Raw genomic sequence first — 15,523 nt, forward strand, 5'->3', positions numbered from 1 at the left:
GAAGGTGACTTTTGTTTTAATTCGTTCATGGGATGTGGGCTTCGCTGGCAAGGCCAGCATTTATTACCCATATGTAATTGCCCTTGAGAAGATGGTCGTGAGCCACCTTCTTGAACCGTTGCAGTCCGTGTGGTGGAGCGGTGCGGTCAGGGTGAAGCAGCGGCGAGAGATTGTAGAGGAACATGATCGGGGCCGAGGAGAGGTGTGAGTTTGGGGACCAGAAGAGACGAGGGCCCAGGGGCAGCACGGACCGTCCACACTGCGACATATGTGCGCATTAGGTCCGTGCAGCAGAGCTGGTTTCCAGTCGTTTTGGTTAATCCTTGCCACTGGACCAAGACCTGGCTCTGTCAAGCCCGTGTGGTGGCTGGTGTGCAACGGTCACCACACGTTAAAAAAAATCCACGCGCAGGCATCTTTTAACCTTCAACATGTAGTACGGGACCTGGAATATTAGGTCCTTCATTGAAACACCTGTGAACTTATTGACGTGGAAGCAAGTCATCCTCGATTCGAGGGACTGCCTATGATGATGATGATGAGGGAGGGAGTGCCAGGATTTTGACCCAGCGACGAAGGAACGGTGATATTCTTACATATCAGGATGGTGTGTGACTTGGAGGGGAACGTGCTGGTGGTGGTGTTCCCATGTGCTTGCTGCCCTTGTCCTTCTAGATGGTAGAGGTCGAGGGTTTGGGAGGGGCTGCCGAAGAAGCACTCTCATATCTCCATCTGTTTCTTTCTCAATTTCTCTCTCTCCCCCCACCTTGTTCTCTCTCTCTCTCTCTCTCTCTCTCTTTCTCTCTCTCTCTCTCTAATTCACATTTGCTCTATTAAGAACATAAGTAATAGGAGCAGGAGTACGCCATTTGGCCCCTCGAGCCTGCTCCGCTATTCAATAAGATCTCTACCTCTCTCATTTCTCTCTGCCTCACTGTCTCTCACTCTTTCCACCTTTCTAATCTCTGTTTCTCTGTCCCTCTTTCTGCTATGCTCTCAGTCTACCTCTTTCGCCCCTCTCTCTTCTCTCTACCTCATTCTCTTCTCTCTTGCCATCCTGGCCAATACCTTCTCTTCCTTTCCTCTCTTTCTCTGCCTCATTCTGTCTCTCCCACTCCCCATTTTTGATTTAAGTCTCTCTCTGTCTTACTTACTTTGCTATCTGTTTGATCTCACTCTATCCAGCTCTCTCTCCCTTCCGTGTCAATCTTCCTCTCACTCATTCGCTCTCGCTCCCTTTGTGCAGATTGGAAGGTACCAAATATAATCCCACTATTTAAGAAAGGAGGGGAGAGAAAACAAAGAACCACAGACCGGTTAGTCTGACATCAGTAGTAAGAAAAATGCTAGAATCTATTATAAGGATGTGGTAACAGGGCACTATTAAAAATAATAATAGGATTGGACAGCGTCAATATGGATTTATAAAACTGAAATCATGTTTGACAAATCTGTTAGCGTTTTTTGAGGTGGTAAAAACTAGAATAGATAAGAGGAGTACCAGTGGATTTGGTGTATTTGGATTTTCAGAAGGCATTCGACAAGAGATAATTAAACAAAATTAGAGCTCATAGGATTGGGGGTAATATACGCGCATGGATTGAGGATTGGTCCTAAAATCATAAAATAGTACAGGACAATATAAACTTAAACCAGAGTGAGTAATAGAATAGGTTAGATTATAATGTGTGATGTTTATACCTATAATTATGAAACTATAAGAAATAACAACTAACAGCAGGCAGGGGAGTTTAGGGATAATGGGAAAATTACTGAAGAAAAGTAACTGCTGGGAACCAGGGAAAGTGTCCTTGTAAAGATTAGAGAAGTTCAGCTGTCTTTTCCCAGCTTCCTGCCCAAACCCAGCAGAGAAGACAAAGAAGAGTCAGGTGCCAGAGATGGATCACTGCAGGGTATAAAAGTGAGGGGAGACTGATGTAAGGGGGCAATCAGGACTGGAGACACCGGAGATCAAGCTCAGGGCGCCCGAGGTTCTATCCGGCGGGCTAACCTTGTGTCATTTACTATGGACACGAGCATGGATTGAGGATTGGTTAACAGACAGAAAACAGTAGGAATAAACGGGTAATTTTCGGGTTGGCAGGCTGTAACTAGTGGAGTGGTACCGTAAGGATCAGGACTTAGGCCCCAGCTATTCACAATCTATATCAATGATTTGGATGATATCCAAGTTTGCTGATGATACAAAGCTAGGTGGGAATGTAAGTTGTGAGGATGATGCAAAATGCAAAGAAACTTCAAAGGGATATAGATGGGCTAAGTGAGTGGGCAAGAAGATGGAAAATGCAATATAATGTGATGTTATCCACTTTGGTAGGAAAAATAGAAAAGCAGAGTAGTTTGTAAATGCTGACAGATTGGAAAATGCTGTTGTTCAGAGGGTCCTGGGTGGCCATGTATATGAATCACTGAAAGTTAACATGCAGGGACAGGAAGCAATTAAAGCAAATGGTTTGTTGACCTTTATTATAAGAGGATTTGAGTATAAGAGTAAAGATGTCTTACTGCAATTACATACTGCCCTGGTGAGACCACATTTGAAGTATTGTGTACAGTTTTGGTCTCCTTGCCTAAGAAAGGATATACTTGCCATTGAGAAAAGAAGGTTCACCAGACTGATTACTGGGATGGTGGGACTGTCCTATGAGGCGAGATTGAGTAGACTAGGCCTATATTCTCTGTAGTTTAGAAGAATGAAAGATGATCTAATTGAAACATGCACAATCCTTACAGGGCTGGACAGGGTTGATGCAGGAAGGATATTTCCTCTGGCTGGGAGTCTAGAACCAGGAGTCACAGTCTCAGAATAAGTGATCGGCCATTTAGGACTGAGATGAGAATAAATAGGGTGGTGAATCTTTGGAAGTCTCTACCCCAAAGGGCCATGGATGCTCAATCTTTGAGTATATTCAAGACAGAGGTTGATACACTTTTGAATATTAAGGGATGAAGGGATATGAGGAAAGTGGAGTTGAGGTAGAAGATCAGCTATGATATTGAATGGTGGATCAGGCTTGAGGGGTCGAATGGCCTGCTCCTATTTCTTGTGTTCTTATAACATAACATAAGTGGATTGGAGTCACTGTTAATCTAGTGGAAAACTTGCTTTAGGTTCTAACCTCTGCTGCACCTCTGACACAGTTGACTACTCCATCCTCCTCCAACACCTCTCCACCAATGTCCACTAGATGGGACTGCACTCGCCTGGTTCCATTCTTGCCTATCTAATCGTAGCCAGAAAATATCGTGCAATGCCTTCTCTTCCCACTCCTGCATTGTTATCTCTGGTGTCCCCCAAGGATCTGTCCTTGTTTCCCTCTTATTTCTCATCTATATGCTGCCCCTTGGCGATATCATCTGAAAACCCGGAGTCAGTTTCTACATGTACGTTGACGACACCCAGCTCTACCTCTCCCCCACTTGTCTCGACCCATGCTTGGTATCTAAATTGTCAGATTGTTTGTCCGACATCCAGTACTGGATGAGCAGAAATTTTCTCCAATTAAATATTGGGAAGACCGAAGCCATTATCTTTGGTCCCCGCCACAAACTGTGTTCCCTAACCACTGACTCCATCCCTCTCGCTAGCATCAATCTGAGGGTGAACAAGATTGCTCGCAACCTAGGTGTCATATTTGACCATGAAATGAATTTCCAGCCACATATCCGTGGCATAACTAAAATCGCCTTTTTCCACTTCCATAACATTCCCTGCCTCTGCCCCTGCCTCAGCTCTTGTGCTGCTGAAACTCTCATTCATGTCTTTGTTACCTCCAGACTTGACTACTCCAATTCACTCCTGGCCGGCCTTCCACATTCCTCACTACGTAAACTTGAAGCCATCCAAAACTCAGTAGCCCCCCATGTACTAACCCGCCGCATCAAGTCAAGATCACCCATCACTCCTGTGCTTTCTGACCTACATTGGCTCCCAGTTAAACAAAGCCTCGATTTCAAAATTCTCATCCTTGTTTACAAATCATTCCATGGTCTTGCTCCTCCCTATCTCTGTAATCTTTTTCAGCCTCACAACCCCACAAGATGTCTTGCTCCTCAAATTCTGGCCTCTTGAACATCCCTCATTATAACTGCTCAACCACCATTTTCCAATCCTCTCTGGCTTTAGATATGGTGCTGGAGGACTACTAATATGGTACTTTTGTTTAAGACGGGAGAAAGGGATAGACCGAGTAATTACAAACCAGTCAGCCCAACCTCAGTGGTAGGAAAATTATTGGAAAAAGTCCTGAAGGACAGGATAAATCTTCACTTAGAAAGACACGGATTAATCAAGGACAGTCAGCACGGATTTATTAAAGGAAGGTCGTGTCTAACTAACTTGATTGAATTTTTCGAGAAGGTAATAGGAGGGTTGCTAAGGGCCAAGCATATGATGTTGTGTATATATCTTTTAGCAAAGCTTTTGATAAGGTCCCACATGGCAGACTGGTCACAAAGATCGTGGCGGAAGTGCAGAGAATGAGGGTCGAGGGCCCAGGGGCAGCACAGGCCAGCCCACACTGGGTCTGTGCGCACTAGGTCTGTGCAGCCGAGCAGGTCTCCAGTCCTGGTCAACCCTTGCCACTGGATAAAGGCCTAGCTCTGTCAAGCCCGTGTGGTGGCTGATGTGTAATGGTCACCACACGTTAAAAAAATCCACGCACAGGCATCTTCCACCCTTTCAATTGGAGTCAGGATTGGAATATCAGGTCCTTCATTGAAACATCTGTGAACTCACGTGGAAGCAAGTCATCCTGGTTCGAGGGACCGCCTATGATGATGATGATGATGATGATGGTGAGAGAATTGGAGTGCCGCTGTACTGCAGTGAGGTCAGACAATGTCACTGTTTGTATCGCGCATTCCCCTCTCCAGATACTTTATTTTATTATAAAGAAACAATTAATTATAATTTTATTGTTATAGTCTACGGGCACCTGTCCATGACTTGTACCTAATATTTTTCTCATATTATTCTCAGAGCAAAATACTTCACCCCTAGAATAAATGTGATCTTTCCTCCACCTGGAACACAAGGAACAGTGCAGGCAGCTCCTTCTCACACACAGTAAGTACATTATCACTCACAGCGCGCAGAGGCACAGAACTGACCTCAATCATATTGTCACAGGCAGCAGAAGCTGTCAGTCCCACAGTGATCCTTTGGGAGTGGAAGATATAAACCTCGATTGTATCAATCGGGTGATCCCAATTCTCAGTCCTAAGTGTCTGATCCCTTATCCTGAGACTATGACCCCGTAGATCTAGACTCCAGCAAAGTGAAACATCCTCACAGCATCTACCCTGTCAAGCCTTCTTAGATTTTTTTCTTGGTTTCAATGAGCTCAGCTCTCATTCTTCTAAACTCCAGAGTGTATAGGTGCATTTCACTCAATCTCTCTATCCCAGGATTCAATGTTGCACCCCCTCTAATATCCTTCCTTAGGCAATGAGACGAAAACTGCCCAGTAATCCAGGTGTGGTCTCACCAAAGCCCTACATAATTGCAGCCACACTTCTTTACTCTTATACTCAAAACCCCTTGTAATAAAGGCCAACATATACTTTACCTTCCTAATTGCTTGCAGTAGCTGCAAGTTAACTATATGTGATTCCTGTACAATGACACTCAAATCCCCCTGAATAACTACATTTACGAGTCTCTCTTCTTTTAAACATTTGGCTTTTCCATTCATATAAAATTTAACACACTCACATCCCACAGTCTGAACTATACAGTGTAAAACCCACACTCACATCCCATAGTCTGAACTATGCAGTGTAAAACACACACTCACATCCCATAGTCTGAACTATACAGTGTAAAACACACTCACATCCCATAGTCTGAACAATACAGGGTGACAGATTGAGTAGAGACAGCGGCCTCTGAGCTTCCAGAACCGCCTCAAGGCTTTACGTTCCAGCATTCCCCCCGCCCCCCTCTCCCCGCCCAGTATTTAAACCGACGGGAAGGGCCCATGCGACCTCCCCTCCCCCAGCTCTGTCAGCGGCTGCCGTTTCCTCTGTGCTGGGCTGATGATCGTTGAACACATCAGGGAGCGGAGATATCCTGGGCCCGAGTAAGGGAGCAAACAGCAGCCACCTTACAGCAGCTCATCGCATTGGGACTGTGTCCACAGATGGGCTTTGTGTCGGGGAATCGGGGGCTGTTTGTAAGAGGCAGAATGGAGCAGGAAGTAGTTCGGGAATATGGAGTGAGTGGGGGAAGGGAGCGGAGATATCCCGGGCTGTGTGTGTACAATGTAAGGTAACGGAGAAAGTTAATCACCGCACGCTTTCAAATCATTGCTGCTTTCTTTCACAAAATCAGTAGTAAATGTTCCTGATTCAGTCCCAATCTCAGTTTCTGCTCTTCTTGGACATTGAACAGTGAAAACACAGCCTGACAGTGAGGCTGTGAGGAGTGTCACAAAGTGTATCTATTGCAGGCACCAGGACAGAAAGTGGACATTTCAAATTTGGTAATTTTGTTTCGGTGCGTTGAGTTCTCCAGAACCATGTTGAAGGTGATTGAGAGATGCATTGTTGCTCCCTCAGATACATCAGGATCTGGGCTCTGTGACATTCTGTTGCCTGCACAGGCCCTTAACTCGGTTCCAATAGACTGAGAACAATTGTTGTACAGCCCAGGTACCTGTGGTTATAATCCAGAAAGCGATTCAGAATTTTACAGGTAGTCCTTTGGGAGTGGAAGATATAAACCTCGATTGTATCAATCGGGTGATCCCATTCATGGACCAGTGCTGGGTTTGAGTTGTGTCTGGATGCTGATAACTTTCTGTAGAACCGTCCTACACACCTGGTGTGGAAAATCTGAGTGCCACTGTACTGCAGTGAGGTCAGACAAGGACACCGTTTGTATCACGGTTTCCTCTCTCCAGATACTTTGCTTTATTATAAACATATACATTCATTACAACTTTATTTTATATTTTCCCCATCAGTTGTCCATATCATAACTATTCTCAAAGCAAAATACTTCATTGAGCCAGTATAAATGTGATATTTCTTCCACCCGGAACACACAGAAACATGCAGGCAGCTCCTTCTCGCATACAATAAGAACATTATCACTCACACAGCGCAGAGACACAGAACTGGCCTCAATCCTATTATCACAGGCAGCAGAAGCTGTCAGTCCAACAGTGATCCGAAGTGGCTGAGTTACATTGTGAATCTTACAGCCACATGGAGCGGTAGGATCAAATGCTGTTTCACCATTGAAACAACTCATTGGATATATTCAAGAAGGGGTTAGATATGGCCCTTACGGCTAAGGGGATCAAGGGGTATGGAGAGAAAGCAGGAAAGGGGTACTGAGGGAATGATCAGCCATGATCTTATTGAATGGTGGTGCAGGCTCGAAGGGCCGAATGGCCTACTCCTGCACCTATTTTCTATGTATCACATTCATATACCAGATACTGAAATATACAGAATAAAACCCACACTTGCACTCCAGAAACTAATGTATAGATTAAAACCCACACTCATAGACCAGAAACTGACAGGTACAGATTAAACCACACACTTTTTACCAGAAACTGATGGTTACAGATTAAAGCCCACATATAGACCAGAAACCAACACTCAAATAGCAGAAACTGACAGGTACAGATTAATGTATAGATTAAAACCCACACTCATAGACCAGAAACTGACAGGTACAGATTAAACCACACACTTTTTACCAGAAACTGATGGTTACAGATTAAAGCCCACATATAGACCAGAAACCAACACTCAAATAGCAGAAACTGACAGGTACAGATTAATTCCCACTTTCACATATTAAAGACTGAAAGGTACATCTTAAAACCACTCTCACATACCAGAAATTGACAGGTACAGATTAAACCAACACTATTTTTTACCAGAAACTGACAGGTGCAGATTAAAACCCACACTTGCATACCAGAAACTTACGGGTACAGGATAAATCCCACACTCACATACCACAAATTGATACATGAGATTACCCCCACACTCATACACCAGAAACTGATATGTACAGATTAAACCCACACTCGTATACCAGAAACTGACAGGTTCAGGTAAATTCCACAATCATATACCAGAAACTGACACACATAGATTACACCTCACATTCACATACCAAAAGCTGACAGGTAGATATTAAACCCGCACTCATATACCAGAACCGAGAGGTACAGAATAAACCCACACTCACATAGCAGCTGACAGGTGCAGATTAACCCACACTCACATACCAGAGACAAACGAGTACAGAATAAACACCACACCAAATACTAGGGATTGACAGGTACAGATTAAAACCCACAATTACATAACTGAAACTGAGAGGTAGAGATTAATGCCAACAATCATATACCAGTAACTGACAGGTACAGATTAAACGCCACGCTCATATACCAGAGATAGATAGGTACAGAATAAAATACACACTCACATACCATAATCCGACACCATCAGGTCCGGTGAGATCCAGACCACAGTGCGCCTGCTGCTGCCCGGGGAGCTGGCCAAGCACGCTGTGTCGGAAGGGACAAAGGCGGTGACCAAGTACACCAGCTCCAAGTAAAACTCCTCGCTGTTCTGATACAACAAACCCCAAACAGAACGGCTCTTTTAAGAGCCACCCACAACCTCTCTGAAAGAGCTGCACAAACACATCACACTTTAGACTCAATTTACTGTAATTATTTCCTTAACAAGTGTGTTTGTGAACCTTTGCAGTTCCAGCTTTGGATTTAGTTTTGAATTCTCATAAGCAGCTTCACTCTCTGGTTGGATGTTAGGACCGCTGTTGAATTTCCCGCCATTCAAGCTACAAACACGGCTCTTTTTCCATTTACAGCTTTAAACATTCTCTGTCCTTGCCCCCCAGGCCCAGTTCCTTTGCTCAGATTCTGATAAAAGTAAATTGGGAAAAGTTCACTTTGATTTTTAAAGGCTGAATTATTGCAGCGAGCTGCGCGTGCGCGGATAAGCCCCGGCCCGTGGGTCGATTTCCAGTGAGCAGAAGAGCGCATGCGCCCTCCCCTCCCCCAGCCCTGCCTGTGAGCGCCATTCACTCAGTGAGCGGAAGATGATGGTTTAAACAGCCAGGAATGGAGACACTGCGGCCCCGGGGTAAGGCAGCGAGCAGCAGCCTCCTTACAGCAGCACATCGCTTTGGGAGCGTGTCCGCAGATGGGCTCAGAGATCAGCACTGAGTCCGGGGGAAGTTCAGGGGGAGTCGGAGTCTCTGTGTAACAGGCGGAGTGGAGCAAGAACTGGTCTCAGTGCGTGGAGTGAGTGGGGGAAGGGAGAGGCCATTCTCGGGCTGTGTGTGGACAGCGTGTGTCCCGGGTAAGGGAGACAGAATGGGAAGGATCTGCTGTTGACAATCATTGCTGCTTTCTCCCTGTAAACCAGTAGTGAACGTTCCTGCTTTAGTTCCAGTCTCACTGTGTTTGTTGTCATTGGACAGCGAGCAGTGGAAGCAGAGCCGGACACTGAGGATTTATTCAAGGAGCATCTATTGCAGGCACCGGGTGAGAAATGTGAAGGACATGTTTTAAATGGCGGCTCTTTGTTTTTGGTTGAACGGTTAGTGCCCTGGGAGAGGGGAGTAGCAATCTGAGCTGTGTAAAAGTCCGTGCTCCATCGGGTAGTCCCATTCCTGAAGCAGGGCAGGGGTTGGGTTATATCTGGATGTCAGTAAATTGCTGTAAATCTGCCCAACACACTTGGTGTGCAGAAGCCGAGTGCTGCAGTACTGCAGTGGAGTCAGACACTGACACTGTTTGTATCGCTGGCTTCCCTTTGTGAATGTTCATAATGAATATTAATTGAACGATTACATTCATCACTTTAGTCTTTTCTACCTCTCCTGTTCTTGAATGATCAGAGATACCTTTTCTTCCTACAGGCAAGGAATTGAAGGAACCGGAACAAATGTGAAGTTTCCTCCACCTGAGACATAAGGAACAGTGCAACCAGCTCCTTCTCTCACACAGTAGGTACCGATCACAGTGTGCGGATACACAGACAGGTTATCCGAATTAAACATGTTTGTGGTGCTGAATAGCCTCCTCCTATTCCTGTGTAACAGGCCTGAGGGGGCTGATGACCACCTCCTGTTCCTAATTTAACAGACTGAAGATACTGAGTGGCCTTCTCCAGTTCCTAATGTAATAAACACGAGGGTCTTAATGGCCTCCTCCTATCCATATGTAACAAACTCTAGGGGCAGAATGACCTTCCCCGGTACCTTGTATTGGGTTAGAATGGGATGAATGGCCTCCTTTAGTTCTTATGTAACAGGTTCCAGGGGCTGAATAGCCTTCTCCAGTTCCGATGTAACAAGCTTGAGAGGCTGAATGCATTCCTCCTGTACCCATGAAACAATCCCATGGGGATGATTGCCCTTGTCCTATTCCTAATGTAACAGACCCGAGGGGCAGAATTGGGTCATCCTATTGCTTTTTAACTCCAGTTGCTGAATGGCCCTCTCCAGTTCCTAATGTAATAGGCTCGAGGAGCTGAATGGCCTCCTCCTCTTCCTATATAACATTCTCAACGGGTTGAATGGCCTTCTCCTTCTCCTATGTAACAGGTTCAAAGGGCTGAATGGCCTGCTCATGATCTGAATTAAACATGCTTGGGGGCTGAATGTCTTCCCCCAGTTCCTATACAACATGCTCGAGGGGCTGAATGACCTCCTCCTGCTCCTATATAACATGCAGGAGGGGCTGAATGGCCTTCTCCAATTCCTCTGTAACAGGCTCGAGGGGCTGAATGGTCACATCCTGTTCCTGGTTAACAGTTCCGAGGGGTGGAATTGACCTACTCCTGTTCCTATGTAACAGACCCGAGGGACTGAGGGTCGTCTCCTGTTCCTAATGTAAGAAGCTCAAGAGGATGAAAAACGTTCTGCTGTTCCCATGTCACAGAATCAAAGGCTGAGTGGTCTGCTCGTGTTTCTAATGTTAGAGAGGCTGAATGACCTCCACTTCTTCCCATATAACAGAATGGAAGGGCTGAATGGCATCCTCCTGATCCAATGTAACAGGCTCGAGGGAAAGAATAGCCACATCCTGCTCCTGTCTAACAACATTCGGTGCTGAACAGCCACCTCCTGTTCCTGTGTAATAAGTTAAATGGGATGAGTGGCCTTCTCCAGTTGCAATATAACATGTGCGACTGGCTTATTGGCCTCTTCCAGTTCCTATAACATTCTCGGTGGGCTGAATGGCCTACTCCTGTTCCGATGTGAAAGGCTCCAGAGGATGGATAGCCTCCTCTATTCCTGTGTAACAGTATCCAGTCGATGCATCGCCTCCACCAATTCCTTTATAGCAAGGCTGTGGTTCTGAATGCCCACCTCTTGTACCTATGCAACAATCTCGAGGGATTGAATGGCTGCCTATTCATTTGTAACAGGTTCGAGCAGCTGAATGGCATCCATCTATTCCTGTAAAGCAGATTCCAAGGCTGAAAGGCCTACTCCAGTTTCTAATGTAACAGAGTCGAGGGGCAGAATGGCTTACTGTTCCTATGTAACAGGCTCGAGGGACTGAATGGCCTCCCCCTCTTCCTTATGTAACAGGCTCGAGAGACTGAATGGCCTCCCTCTGTTCCTTATGTAAAAGGCTCGAGGGACTGAATGGCCTCCTCCAGTTCCAATGTAACAGACTCGTGGGACTGAATGGCCCCCCCATTGTTCCTTATGTAACAGGCTCGAGAGATTGAATGGCCTCCCCCTGTTCCTTATGTAACAGGCTCGAGGGACTGAATGTCCTCCTCCTGTTCCTTATGTAACAGACTCGACGGGATGATTTGCCATGTGCTGAAAGGCCTCCGCAAGTTCCCAGATCCAGGGACTGTTCTTCCCCATTGTTTTGGAAATAGCATCGGGCAGTAAACAGGAGCTCAATGCTTCTTGCCCGCCAGCTCTCTGATCGGGCTCCTCGCGCTAATTATGTTTTCTCATCTCGCTTAAACGTCCCCAAATGTTGCTTTCTTTTCCATCACCTCTAGGGTTATTAGCCAAGTTTGCATCGAGCACATCGTGATCTCACCAGTAACAGCACTTTCCCGACGGTTATCTACGAGGCTGCTTCTGACATTTTCTTCTGCGTAATTGTTAACCACCATAATTAACTGAAAAACTTCATTTCTACAGCAACAACAAACACTTGCATTTATGACAGATACAGAATGAATCCCACACTCACTCCCTGTACCATAGACTGACAGATACAGAATGAATCCCACACTCACTCAATGTACCAATGATACATAAAGTTTATATAATGTACTAATAGCTCGTCTCTACTCGAAATATTTCTGAATCGCATTCATCCAATATAATGAGAGAAAAAAATTCACAGATATAGGATAAAACACACTTTCACATACCAGAAGCTGACAGATACAGAATAAAACCAACGCTTACATACCAGAAACTGACAGATACAGAATAAATCCCACTCAGATACTAGAAACTGACAAGTTCAGAATAAAACCCACACTCACATACCAGAAACTAACAGGTACATAGGAAACACATACTCACTTACCCCAGAATGAGAGATACAGAATAAAACCCACACTCACATACCAGAAACTAACAGGTACAGAGGAAACACACACTCACTTACCCCAGAATGAGAGATACAGAATGAATCCCACACTCACATACCAGAAACTAACAGGTACAGAGGAAACACACACTCACTTACCCCAGAATGAGAGATGCAGAATGAATCCCACACTCACAGACCAGAAACTGACAGGTACAGAGGAAACACACACTCACTTACCCCAGAATGAGAGATACAGAATGAATCCCACATTCACATACCAGAAACTAACAGGTACAGAGGAAACACACACTCACTTACCCCAGAATGAGAGATACAGAATGAATCCCACATTCACATTGCACAAACTGACATATAAAGGTAAAAATCCACACTCGGATACCAGAAACTGACACCCCACACATCTACCACAAACTGACGGTACAGAAAAAAAAAACACAATCACATCCCAGAAACTGAAGGTACATATTAATTCCTACACTCACACAGCAGTAACTGACCAGAACAGAATAAAACCCACATTCACATAGCAAAAACTGACAGGTACAGAATATAATCAACACCCAGATTCCAGAAACTGACAGGTACAGAATGCAATCCACACTTGGATACCAGAAAGTGACTGGTACAGATTAAAACCACAGTCACATATCAGAAACTGACAGGTACCGATTAAACACCATACTCCCATACCGGAATCTGATAGGTACAGAATAAAATCCATACTCCAATCCGAAAAACTGACAGATACTGGTCAATATCCACACTCACCTTCCAGAAGCTGATGATATAGGTTAAAGTACACACTCATATACCAGAAACTGACAGGTACAGAATAAAACCCATACTCACATATCAAAACTTGACGGGTGCACAATAAATCCCAACTCACATAGCAGAGACTGACAGGTACAGAATAAATCTCTCATTCACTTCACAAAAACTGACAGGTACAGAATAAAACACACACTCTGATACCAGAAACAGAGAGGTACAGAATAAATTCCACATTCACATAGCAGAAACTGACCGGTACAGTATGAAACCCACATCCATGTATCTGAACCATAATTTGCAAGTAAAACCCATACCCACCTGTTAGAAACTGACAGGGAAACACACACACCAGAGACTGACGGAACGAGTAGAACAGTTTAGTCGCTCTTACTCCAGTGTCAGGCTCTCACAATCGTTTTTTCAGTAATTCGGATGATAACTAACACGTTCTCAATGTGGCCCATTTAATTAGTGATAAAAGCAACTTGTGAAACAATCCCATTTTTTCTAATTTAATTCGTGACAAAAAGATGGTCTGAGCATGTGCTAAATACATGCTGCTCCTCCCCTCCCCACGCAGTGTTTAAACCGACGGCAAGGGCCCAGACGAGCTCCCCTCCCCCAGCTCTGTCAGTGGCTGCCGTTTCCTCTGTGCTCGGTTGATGATCGTTGAACACATCAGGGAGCGGAGATATCCCAGGCCCGAGTAAGGGAGCAAACAGCAGCCTCCTTACAGCAGCTCATCGCATTGGGACTGTGTCCACAGATGGGCTTTGTGTCGGGGTAAGTTCAGCGGTAGTCGGGGGCTGTCTGTAAGAGGCAGAGTGGAGGAGGACCTAGTCCAGGAACATGGAGTGAGTGGGGGAAGGGAGAGGCCATTCTTGAGCTGTGTGTGTACGGTGTAAGGTAACAGAGAAAGTAAATCACCTCGCTCTTTCCCCACATCAGTAGTGAATGTTCCTGATTCAGTTCCAATCTCAGTGTCTGTTCTTGGACAGTGAACAGTGGAAACACAGCCTGACAGTGAAGATGTGAGGAATTTCACAAAATGCATCTATTGCAGGCACCAGGAGAGGAGTGTGAAAGGAGACATTTCAATAATCGATTATTTTATTTCGGTGCGTTGAATTCTCCAGAACCCTGTGGCTGGTGATCGAGAGACACATTGTCGCTCCCTCAGATACATCAGCATCTAGTCACTGTGACATTCTGTTAATGAATAGGCCCTCCACTTGGTTTCAGTAGACAGAACAATTGTTGTACAGCCCAGGTACCTGTGGTTATATTCCAGGAAGCAATTCAGAATTTTGCAGGTAGTCCCATGGGAGTGGGAGATATAAACCTGGACTGTGCCAATCGGGTGATCCTATTCATGGACCAGTGCTGGGTTTGGGTTGTGTCTGGATGCTGATAACTTGCTATAGAATCATCCTACACACCTGGTGTTGTGAACCTGAGTGCCGCTGTACTGCAGTGCGGTCAGACAAGGACACTGTTTGTATCACAGATTCCTCTCTCCAGGTACTTTACTTTATTATACACAAACACATTAATTATAACTTTATTTTTATATTCTCTCCATCAACATTCAGGAAGGATAGAATAAAAGGAAAAGGAGGTGGGGTAGCATTGCTGGTTAAGGAGGAGATTAATGCAATAGTTAGGAAGGACATTAGCTTGGATGATGTGGAATCTATATGGGTAGAGCTGCAGAACACCAAAGGGCAAAAAACGTTAGTGGGAGTTGTGTACAGACCTCCAAACAGTAGTAGTGATGTTGGAGAGGGCATCAAACAGGAAATTAGGGGTGCATGCAATAAAGGTGCAGCAGTTATAATGGGTGACTTTAATATGCACATAGATTGGGCTAACCAAACTGGAAGCAATACGGTGGAGGAGGATATCCTGGAGTGCATAAGGGATGGTTTTCTAGACCAATATGTCGAGGAACCAACTTAGACTGGGTGTTTTGTAATGAGAGAGGATTAATTAGCAATCTCGTTGTGCGAGGCCCCTTGGGGAAGAGTGACCATAATATGGTGGAATTCTGCATTAGGATGGAGAATGAAACAGTTAATTCAGAGACCATGGTCCAGAACTTAAAGAAGGCTAACTTTGAAGGTATGAGG

General features: G+C 45.0%; 1 protein-coding gene across 2 annotated transcripts in view; it reads left to right on the forward strand.

The window, feature by feature from the left end:
* The window catches only part of LOC139273617 (zinc finger protein 432-like), a 137,149-nt gene that overhangs the window by 81,738 nt on the left and 39,888 nt on the right, over positions 1-15,523 (forward strand). Inside the window, exons 3-4 of one of the 2 annotated variants that reach the window (XR_011595252.1) lie at positions 5,003-5,089; positions 9,941-10,027. The exons of the other annotated variant lie outside the window; for it this stretch is intronic. The gene's annotated coding sequence lies outside the window, so the exon portion shown is untranslated. The remainder of the gene's footprint in view (positions 1-5,002; positions 5,090-9,940; positions 10,028-15,523) is intronic. 2 annotated transcript variants of the gene reach the window in all.

Source organism: Pristiophorus japonicus, chromosome 9 (genome assembly GCF_044704955.1).
Source record: "Pristiophorus japonicus isolate sPriJap1 chromosome 9, sPriJap1.hap1, whole genome shotgun sequence".
Taxonomy (NCBI): Eukaryota; Metazoa; Chordata; class Chondrichthyes; family Pristiophoridae; genus Pristiophorus; species Pristiophorus japonicus.